Source organism: Dermacentor silvarum, chromosome 8 (assembly GCF_013339745.2).
Source record: "Dermacentor silvarum isolate Dsil-2018 chromosome 8, BIME_Dsil_1.4, whole genome shotgun sequence".
NCBI classification, from domain to species: Eukaryota; Metazoa; Arthropoda; class Arachnida; order Ixodida; family Ixodidae; genus Dermacentor; species Dermacentor silvarum.
In genome coordinates, this window is record NC_051161.1 from 149053908 (window position 1) to 149060938 (window position 7031).

Sequence of the window (7031 nt, forward strand, 5' to 3'; positions counted from 1 at the left end):
CTCATGTAACCACATTTAAGCACGTCTGTCAACTTGCGTCCTCAAACGCTTTTTTCTCTGCTCGCTGGTGCGCTCATCACTTGCCTGTTAGCTGAGTCATCGCTCAGGTGCCCAAAAGTTTACCATAGGCAATATTCGTTAGTTGCATCAAAATGTCGCGCCAGAAACATGCCAAAGGACGTCTATTGGTAACTTTGTGCTGACTAGCTCTGTTTGCTGCAACGCTGGCGATGAAGTTTTGTAGGCTTCATGGCTTTGGGTTCATCACAACAAATTGGGGTATGTTCAACGCGGTGGCAAACTCCAAACGGTGCTGAAGGCTTCCCCGCATAAATTTTATTTGATATATAAACCCAGCACCGGGATCATAGATGGCAGGCTGACCGTACAATATTCTAACCACGCCACGCGTGTCCAAAATAACTAGCACATGCTACCGGGTGTAAGTGGTTTGTTCGCGCAGCCTTGTTTGTAGTTCTGCACATTCTTGGGGTTCGGTGAAAGTTGAACTGAACCGGCGTACTCAAAGAGAGGAAAAACCTGTGCAGAAAAATTATTGAAGCCTCTTCCTACAAAGTATTCTATTAGGTCCTGCCAACAAGGAGTCGTGTAGACAGCACTACACGATTTTAGAAACTCCCCGAATGATTATCGAACACGCATCAAGAAAATCACGAGTAGAGCTAAGCTACCGATTGATGGTGAGACCACTGCACCGTCCGACATTCCCTGATTTAGGGAATGTCGGCGCTCCGCTAAAGCAGCGCTGCATATTTGGCCACAGTATGAATGTAGCGTAACTATTGTGCTTTTCCTTTTTGAACAAAAAGGGCACAGGTTAAGGGCGCAGGTTAAGGCAAAATTTAAAAACATGACTTTTTTTCCATTGCAATTTGGGAAGTGTATATCTCTTTACGCACATTTTAAATATTCGCACTTATCTTAGAAATTCTTATTTCTGGCTGAAAAAAAAACTGTTTTCCCAAATCAAGTAGTGGGTGAGTAGACTCGGGTTAATAGACACTTTACGAATGCGCTCCAAAGCTTACTGCTCATTTTTCTAACAAAAAATTTCCGGCACGAAAACTAAAACGCTTGTCTGGAATCAGTAATATTTGAGAAATTGTCTCGCAACTGTTGCACTGCTGATTTTTCAGTCAAGGCAATCCAAAGACGCAGTGCGCGTTTTTTTTCCGCGTTTGTGCTTCGAAGTGCGTCTTTTCGAACGCATTTCGTCCCTAACTGCGTTCCTTGCAACATTGGATGCGGTTCTTTCGTTCAATCATGGTAGTATCGCATTTTCCAACATTTTGACGTCATTGGGGCGCTGAAGTCTGGCAGCAGGACACTAAAATGGCTAAACGAAGTTGACCACAATCGACAATACAATGCGGAGAGAGCTACACCACAGCTCACAAAAGAGGCAAGGCAAGCAAGACGACCGGCTGAAAAGCGAAAAAATGACTTCGACAATGATTACCAAACTGGTGGCTTCTATAGATATGACTTGAACGGTGTCGGTGGCAAAAAATGTGTGTTTTTCATCGTTTTCTTACTTTAAACTCAATTATCTCAAAACCACGTTTCTTTTTATTACATAGGTACCATTATTTCCTGTTTCTTCCTGGATAACCAGTTGATTTTATTTCCCTGTCATCTGTATGAGTGTAGGTAACTACTGTGCTAGAATTGAAAATGTGCACCTAACGGTTTTTGTGTTAAAAATTTTGAAATATGCAAATAAAGCCAAAATTTAGGTATTAGTGTGAACAATTTCACCAAAAAAGCCACTGCAGTCTGATTTTAATAAGTCTACTACATTTGAAACAGCAGGAAATTTAGAAGAATATGATATATGCATTATGGGATACCTCTTTTAGCTGCTGAGAAAACGGTTCCTCAACATGGTCAAAATACATGGGAAGCATAGGGCTTACCCTGTGGCCTTAAGAGTGATTAGAATGTCTTAGCGTACGGTTAAGCGCCAGCCGACGTTCAAGCCAGTCTGCGCTCGGCTAAAGATTCGGCGACACCGGTGAACCAGTTTCGCGCCGATCCTCAGCCACGCCTTCCTTCAGTTAACTGGGTCATACCGTCCGCAGTCTGTGCCTGCTCTTTAAGAGAACCTGCTTCCGCTCCGTCGATAGCTCAGTTGGTAGAGCGGTGGACTGTAGAGGCACCTCCAAGACAGGCATCCATAGGTCGCTGGTTCAAATCCGGCTCGACGGATATTATTTTTTTTCTTTGCGATGCAAATCAACTGAGTCTTACTTGTGCTTTGTGATGTAGCAAGAAATGCTAACGTCGGCTCTCCTCATGCGAAAAGGCAAATATTCCCACAGTTGTCTTCTGCTTTGTGCAGCGAAGCCAACGCCTCTCTGTTCGCATCTGTCGAGCAAACATGGCAATGTAAACCTTAAAAATTGCAGTAAGTAGCACGTGCATGACCACACCCATCCACCCACTGATTTCAAATCGCTTGAGCACTGGTTCACTGTACCACACGCGGCAACAAAACAGCTCCTATGGGCTGCGTCGTGTGGCACGTGGAATAAGTGTTTGGAAGTCCTAGCTACCGTCGTACAACTCTTGGTTAGAGAATGTGCCGTTTTAGTTTCCCTTTTTCTAAACATTCAGTGATGTTGCCTCATCATGTCGCAGTTGTAGTTTTATCCTCATCTTACAGTCCATGAGGTTGTCATCGTTGTTGCGTAGAAATAGACAGCACTACACTAAGTAGGGCACTGAGTAAGGTCGACTATTTGGCTATATTGTTACCGGTTGTCTTTAAAGGAAGGCCCCTTTCAAATATATTAACTTGGAGGTGTTGAAAGAAGTCGCCGATCTAAAAACTCTGGCCGTGAATGCTTTCGGAGACGGAGGACTCGCTGAACACTGTGATGCGTTTATACAATATCTGTTCGAATGCGAAAAAATATTGTCAGGATAAATTTCCATAATCCATAAAGCACCTTAAACACAGCGAACTATTAAGACTAAGCGCGCTTATGTGAACGTTACTTTACCCAAGGGGACAAACAAGCTGAAACCCTTTCTGGTGAGTGCATATAAAAGCGCCATTTTTCAGTTCACCATAGCTGTGCAAAATTGAGTGGCTACATCGAATTTTTCACAAATGAGTATTGCGGCATTATGAAGAAAAAAAACACGAATGCAGAAAGGCTCACAATGATTTGGAACGCGTTTATCACTGGCACAAAAAAGTCGTGGAGGTGCTGGGCATCGATCCCAGTACCTCTCGCATGCTAAGCGAGCGCTCTACCATCTGAGCTACACCCCCGACAAAAATGCTCGGTATCCGAGGTGCTACCGTATTGTCCGCATTGCGTGAAACTAGGTCGAAGGAAAGCGAACGAGGGAGGTGAGGGCGGGGCGACGACCGGTTGCCGCAAAAATATCGCTTCGCATAATAAAGAGATGGTCGGTAGCTCGGAAGCTGTCTTTTGGATTGCGGTGGGAATCAGAACATCGTCTGTCACACTGACGTAAACGGGCACGCTTGTATTCCATAAACAAGGAATTGTATTTTAACTTGATAGGCGTTCAATGACGCAGAAAAGCCGTCGTTGGTGTCGGCGTAGGCGCCGGCATCGTTGGCGGAAACAATCATGCCGAACCAGATCATTCCAAACCACCGCGATCTGCCAGGCCGTTCATATGGCGCAAGTCGTTAGTGAACAAAAATTTCATTTCTCAAAGCAAGATCTTGTCAGAAAAATCGCAAAGTACGACTTAGCCACAACCTACAGACGTTATATCGTCGTATGTACGAGAATTCTCTTGAATGTACGAGAAAGATATATGATAAGCAGCCAGGGATCTGTGATTCCTATAGCATTCTACTCTAAATGCGAACCTTAAACGTCTACCAAATATTTAACTTTGCTATGAAAGTGGTGCAAAAATCACAAGTGGCGGCCCTTGACGATGAAACAGTGTCCATGAATCGGTGTACTTTCACGTAACCAAACACCAGCGCAGGAGGAGTTCTTTTGCTTGGTTATAATAACTTATAGCCTAAAATTGTATTTTCAGTGCTTCTGCTAAGTTTAATGCTGAACCTGAGGACTCTGGTCGAGCTAAGGGGACACATTTCTACGATGCTATTTGCATAATCAGCTAGCACAAGAGAGCAGTAATTGGAGATCTCAGGGAGAGGCCTTCGTCCTGCAGTGGAAAAAAATATACACTGATGATGATGATGATGATGATGATGATGATGATGATGATTTACGTAACATGGCACCCCGTAAGCAAAACTATATGAAGCATATGCTCAACAAAAAAAAATTCAGTTTGTTCGTATTGCAGTCGCACAAACTGAAATTAATCACTGCACTAGAAGGTTCGCAATTCCAATTTAGTACTGCAGTGCATGATTTACATTTAAAGGGGTATATCAAGATAGTCTCCATCGTAGAATCTCGACTATGTGTATTTTTGCTCTGGGGATTACGTCACACTTCTCGGTCTTGTTGATCATTTTCTACAAAGCAAGATTTTTTGCCACGAAGGCTTTAGTACAATACAGGGAAATGCTTTGTTTGCTTACGCTTCATGCCCATTCATGCAAGCCAAGCAACACCACTACTTAGTTGTCCATTAAAGCAGTAAACACCACCTTGCGCCTAACTTCCTCATAAACTAAACAGCCAATGTGAAGATATAAATTTGTTTGAAAACAATTGTGTACAAAGACCAAGGTAACTATCAATGAGCAAACCTAAACGAAGCCAGGAGTACAAACGGCAGTGCCTTTCCCGAGCTTAGTTTTCTTCTTGGTTACTTTACACTCACATCAATCTCTATAGAAACGCCAGTGTGACCATAGTTTAGAAAGACCACACACTTACCACCTTCCAAAGACCAAAGTTTGGCCTAACCAATGGCGCAAATAACTCCACCACGGCCGCCTACAGCAACATACTGTGTCATTCAGCAAAGAGTGCGCCATTCGAAAGATCCTCCATTTTGTCCGAGTACTGGCAGCACTTATCAGGAGCTATTCACAGAACCGACCCTCCCAATTTAATACGACGGCAGATGATGGCGTCGTGCCCATTCAGACGCCATCATCTGCCGTTATTTTGAATTGGGAGTGTCGGTTCCGTGAATAGCTTGATATCCGCTGCGTGCGACCGCGGTTTTCGCCGCCTTGGTCACGCTCATACAGTTGTTTATCTTGGGATGTCGGCGCGTGTTTGAGCGGATCTTCCACTAGAATATAATTGTAGTCGAAGCAAAGGTCCATGGGAAGAATTACAGATAGTTACAGTATACTGATTCCAGATGTAAAAAGCATGAGGGCCTAGAACTGCGGACTTAACTAGAACTGCATGGAAGCCAAACAGGAAAATATATAGCTAGATCGACGCGCCTGATGTGTTTAATTAGTCGCTGTTCCACGAAAGTTAGTAAATCTGGAAAGAAATAAGTAGACCATTCACATGTAAATATCCGATTCACCTAAATCCTTTGTTCGTTACTGATAGAATATAGACTGCCCCGTGTTATCTGGAGCATGCGGGAAACAAGCTTAGGAGTGGAGAAAAGGTTGGTGCAGAAACTCCCCTGAGAGCTGGTTTCAGTGTCTTGTGCGTATAAGCATTTCGAGGTTTGGTTTGGTAAGCATTTCCATGCGGAATGGTTTTAGATGCGAAGCATCTTATGGTCGAGGCTATGTCACACCCTCCCTCCCTCCCTCCGCCGTGCGGCGTCCACACCACTACTGCGCATGCGCATCCTCCTCCCCCTCCTCTCCTCTCCTTGTTTCCTCTCCTCCCTCCTCCCCCTCCTCTCGTCTCCTTGTCTCATGACCTCTCCTCTCGGAATTCCTCCTCTCCTCTCCGACGCTCCTCTCCTCTCCTGATTGCGCAACGAATGGCCACACCTGCGGCTCCGCGCGCGATAATGCGAAGCAGCTTACGTTAGAGGCGCGACGGTAGGCGCCCCAGAGGCACCGGCAACAGTCACCAACGACGCGCGCGTTCGGTGCGGACGCGGGCAAAACGCCGACGGCGTCGACAACAGTTCTGCGCGTTGCTGGTGCTGCTGCAAGTCCAAGTTTATACAACTGATAAAACTACCTTCAGTCGACCTCATGGCTGCTTCGCATACTACTCAGGGTTCCCCTACGGGAAGATGGTGTAATTTTTTTGCATTAGCAGAAGCAAGAACATAACTGTTACTTTCTTGATCGTCAAGATTCCTGAACACATGCTTTATTAGGTTCCTCGTAGACTCTGCATGTCATATAGACTGTGCTCGTGTATCCCCCTTCACTGTGTCCGTGTCGATTGTGCGCACAAAATATTTCCCTATGAATTCTTACCAACTCGCCCAACTATCAGTTTTGCATGCCATATTTACGCTATAACAGAGTGTACATTTTCCTACGCTAAGTTTTATTCATCGTCCAATTTGGTGACATTTAATGCGGCATGTAATTGTCTTGATTGCGGACAGCCATTTCGATCGTGGCTTTTTTCTTTGCTGTCATTGCGAACATCTTTCTACGCATTTGCCTTCTGTGGGTGGTACATACTTTGACATTTCGTTCACGATGTGTTCGATCAAAGAATAGCGCATATTACGATTCCATGAGTCCACAAATAAAGTGCCTATGTTCCTGCAATTATGACTGCGCAAGTTATATATCTTTCGCCTACATTATTCGATTTAAGAATAGTTCCTGCCCCAATAGCAACCGACAACCGGTATTTTCTAGCTCGTACGACGCGTTTCCTTCATTTCACTAACTTTCTCAGAGCCTACGTTGATATTGTGCCCCGTACTCCCTTACGCTTTCTTACGTACTTTTTCTCAACTTTCAATTTCTCGCCCCATGTTCCGACACTTAAGCACGTTGGTCAACTTGCGTCCTCTATTTTTTTGCTACTCGCAAGTGCGCTCGGTACTTACCTGTTAGATGATTCACCGCACAGGTGCCTAATAGCTTACCATCGGCAATAGTCGTTATTTTGTACTCGGGCACTAAAATGTCACGACAG

General features: G+C 44.6%; 2 non-coding genes across 2 annotated transcripts; one reads left to right on the forward strand and one right to left on the reverse strand.

Moving 5' to 3' along the window:
* Window positions 1-2137: 2137 nt before the first annotated feature.
* Trnay-gua (transfer RNA tyrosine (anticodon GUA)) lies at window positions 2138-2229 on the forward strand. Its single transcript is given in 2 exon segments — window positions 2138-2174; window positions 2194-2229. It is a non-coding gene; the product is annotated as a tRNA-Tyr (tRNA).
* A 999-nt stretch (window positions 2230-3228) lies between these two features.
* Window positions 3229-3301, reverse strand: Trnaa-agc (transfer RNA alanine (anticodon AGC)). The gene has a single exon. It is a non-coding gene; the product is annotated as a tRNA-Ala (tRNA).
* Window positions 3302-7031: the final 3730 nt, after the last annotated feature.